This window comes from Bidens hawaiensis, unplaced genomic scaffold (assembly GCF_021521415.1).
Source record: "Bidens hawaiensis isolate Kalapana, Puna unplaced genomic scaffold, B.hawaiensis_p1.1 tig00081639_1, whole genome shotgun sequence".
NCBI lineage: Eukaryota > Viridiplantae > Streptophyta > Magnoliopsida > Asterales > Asteraceae > Bidens > Bidens hawaiensis.
Genome location: NW_027503819.1, coordinates 12,927 through 17,089, shown reverse-complemented (window position 1 = coordinate 17,089; position 4,163 = coordinate 12,927). Strand labels below are relative to the sequence as shown.

General features: G+C 38.4%; 1 long non-coding RNA gene across 1 annotated transcript; it reads right to left on the bottom strand.

Annotated features, from left to right (window-relative positions):
• Positions 1-1,189: 1,189 nt before the first annotated feature.
• LOC143607370 (uncharacterized) lies at positions 1,190-3,392 on the bottom strand. Its single transcript, XR_013148958.1, has 3 exons — positions 3,353-3,392; positions 2,047-2,112; positions 1,190-1,539 (listed from the first exon to the last, which is right to left on the bottom strand). It is a non-coding gene; the product is annotated as an uncharacterized LOC143607370 (long non-coding RNA).
• Between the last annotated feature and the right edge of the window lie 771 nt (positions 3,393-4,163).

Here is a 4,163-nt window from a genome sequence, read left to right as displayed (position 1 = left end):
ATTTTTCATGTATTTTTCGGGTATAGATCGGGTATTTGAAAAACCCAGTTTCGGGTATTGGAAAAGCCCGGTTCTGGGTATGGAACCGGTTCCGGTTTTCAAGTATTACTTGGTATAAATCGGATCCGGTTCCGGGTATGGGTTTTGATACTAAAATGCATACCCTATCCGTACCCTACGAGTAGGATCATGTATGGGTTCGGTATTAAAAACCTTGATATAAAAAAACCTCCGGGTATTTTTTCGGGTCCGGTTCCGGGTTTTTTTTCCCCTCTACTCATAATGGGAGCCTCATTTACTGTTTGATTCAACAACAAACATTATGAATACGTTTTTGTCAGTGCATCTATAATTGAAAACAAAATGCTGTTAAAATTGCGAAACATGGTTATATTTCAATTTTGACTAAACAAGTAAAAACCCCGTGAAATCAAACCAAAAGAAACCGTTACTAACGGTTTGGTTTGGTTTCGGTTTACAATGTTCAAAAACCTTAGCAATGGTTTGCTACACGTTTTGACCTAAAAATCATCAAAAAACCAACCTGCCCGCAAATACCCATCTTTCGGATATTTGATGATGGCCGATTGAGGGTAGCAATTAACACTCAAAACCTGACTTTGCTTTGAGCTTGTAGGAATTGCTTCATAAAAAGCTTTTGAATTAGAGAGAATTTGGATGACCAATTTCACCATCGAACCAATAAGCATGTGAATTGAGTCACAGATACGAATTTAGGATGTTGGTTGCAACAATGGCAGTGGACAGCTGAAATTTAGGGAGGACAATGAAACGTGTATTTTGATAACCTCAGTCCCACCCATATCTGGTTGTAAAACCATGTCCCATACCTAACCATTACACGCCCGGGTATCGGGTATCGGGTAATGCTCATTAGTTTGTAAAAATTACTAGTTCGAATCGTCATACGCATTTCCTAACATTTAAACATTTCTATAACTTTGTTAAGGAAATCAGAAATATATAAATTATGAATTAGTGAATTAGTAGATTATTCCATCACACAAGGACAACAAAATTAAAAAGAAAATAATGTTTGTACGGTTTGGGTACACATGTATGCATGTTGCAGATAATCGGATCTTGTATCGTATACCCGTCTAATACACAATCTCATACGTTCCAAATTTTTGGGGTTTCAGGTTGGCCCCATAGGATGTATTTTGTAATGGGTTACTATTTTTATAATAAACAGTTGTACATGACATCATTATCAACAGATGCAAATAACAAACAATTATTCTTGTAGCAAAATAACTATATTTAAATCATGTTTTCATGTCAAGATAATGTGATATAACCATTTGTCATGGTAGAAACAAGTAAAAACTAATGTAAAGGCATCATTGTCTAAACAAAATCAAACAATTACAAGCAAAACATAAGATACTACGGCCTGTGTGGGCCCACTCGAAATCATCAAGAATTATTCAAAACGAAAATCAGTACCTAATGCACTCACTTCTCCTTTTAGTGGTGAGCCTTAGCTGCCGCCTTTCTTTGAGAGTTCGCCTTTGCCTGAAAACGCAACAAATACGTGCACAAAAAAGTTACTAAAGAATCGACAAACATTAATTTATGTTACGAGTCCCGACAATTATGCAACACAATTAACGATTTAGATTTAGTCTAAACACGCTCGGGTCAACCTGGTGAGTTCGTGGGTTGACCCATGCAAACCCATTTACTGTTATAAATTTTGAGTACTTTTTGCCAAAAGTAAAAGAAACATGAGAAGCAAGCATTAGGTTTTATACTTTGAATGCCATTATTATATGCATACATTTGTTTGTTGTAAATGTAATTTTAGAGTGTTAATATGCCAAAAAAAAAAAGAAAAAGAAAAATATAGAACAGAAAGTTCAGGTAAAGTGTTGTGTCCTGATTTTTTTGGGTTCATGTCAAGTACACCCACGAACACGATGCAATTAGCACCCCTATCAGCAACTATATGAGAGAATAAAATAACAAAATAAAAGTTGAAAATTAATATTAATAGTTGAGAAGTGATGCAGTAGCCAGTACCTTAAGGTATTTGAGTTTTAAGCTTCCATAAACTAGTCCAACAGAGAATGCAGACACACGAGCCACCTACGATAACAAAATCCAGAACCAATAACAATATACATCAACATCAGAAAGAAACTTTTAATTTATAAAACATGCACAAAGACACAAAGCATAACTTGATAGATGACGTATTAGACTAATGTAAAGATTCGAAGATCTCAGATTTTGTTTTGTCATTCGTTGTTTAGCATTTCAAAGCATAAATAGGTTGGTGGGTTGCAACAGATAGATGGCAAACAGGTTAAACAGGTCAACCCAGTTGTAATATGCAAATTGTTAGATCCATAGTGTGGTTTTAGAAAAATGTGTGGCGTTCCAATGCATTCTGATCTCAAAAGTCGGCATGTGATGTGCACAAAACAGGTATGTAAAACATTCGTAATAACAATATTTTAAACACCAAAATAGTTATAGACGATGGGTTCATTTTAAACCCAAGTTCCTTGGAAATATATTTTTGCCTCCACGTTTCCACTTTCCACCCATAACACAAAGCCACCAAACCCTTAAAACAAGTCCAAATACAACACATATTACTAGACGAAATGGGTGAAGTAAGTCATAGACTCATCCTGATAAGTTGACAATTAATCCACGGCCCTGCCCCTTAGGGCTAACCACCATTCGTTTTGTTGAACTTATAACCACCACATTCATATCCGTTGATCAACGAAATTCAGTTTTTGCTTGTCAACCATAGAAGTAAGGTCTATGGTTAGCACGCAGAAACAAAATTTTACTAATATGAATATGATGGTTAAAAACTCAACAAAAACAGATGTTTCTCAAGACCATGTAAGTATGTAACTAACTGCCAACTTATCTATGTAATGTAACTCAGGTCATCATCTTCGTCTAACAGTGTGCGTTGTATCTGCATTATACTTGTTTGTGAAAAAAAGATAAAACCATAAAACAATCGGGCTATTTACTTGCAAACAGGATAAATGTATCTAATAATTAAAATTAGGGATGGCAGTGAAACCCGACCCCAATACCCGAGGGTTTGGGATGGGGTTTAATAATAGGGTATGGGTTTGGGAATACCATTGCCATATCTAATCAAAAATTCAAATCCAAAAAACCTACACATGTACATTATTCAACCCTAAATCCTAAGGCTCTAGCAAGCAAGCAATTGAAAACTAGATCACCGAGACTGCAGTATTAAGTGACGTAACCTATGCATCTAAAACAGCAGATGGAATGGAATGGATTGATTTGTAATATAATAATAAAAGAAAGAAAGATAGAAATTTACAAGAGCGAGGGTGCTGGTGCCGGAGTAAGGGCCGGGAGGTTGAAGAGGTAGGTCCCAGCAGAGCCCAGTTGGACCCGCAAGACTCACCTTGAAGAGGGACGTCTGCGCAAGGACCAACTGGTTCCGCAGGACCCACCATGCTCAGAGATGAAGACCTTACGCGCAGTACGCCAGCTGTTCCCGCAGGAAAAGTCTCCCAATGGTGAAGGACCCCGCCTGTCCCCGCAGTTGCGGATACAAGCCATCAGGGAAGGCTACCCGCACTAATAGCAAGGCTACACGCACAAGGCACTCAATAATTCAGTGTCACCTGAAGGAATGAGCAAGGCGAGAATAATCCCGCCCAAATGAGCCAGTCCGTATGCTTCTGGAAGATCTTTTGTACTATACCTGCCAAGGTATGGACAAAATAGACAAGATCTGACCAAAGCAGCCCATGAACCAATCACAGGGTGACAGCTCACCGACAAACAGTACGAGGAGCATGCTCTAGTACTGTTTGTCACTATTAGCCGCTGCCTACTCACCAACCCTTCTCGTGGCACGCACATAACCTGCAGTTGGTGGAAAAGGAATAGTACACAGCCGGCCTGGTCACTATCAACCGCTGCCTACCCACCAACCAGCATGGCACGTGCGTAGCCCGTAGTTGGTAGAACAGGAATATTATACAGCTGGCTGTACCTGCTTGGAAACCTACCTTCGGCTATAAATACTCCAACTACTTGGAACGGTAGGATCATCTTGTATTTTAACTTCACTAGCTATTTCTCTCAATATACACTTATATTCAGAGCAATCTAGTCTGATT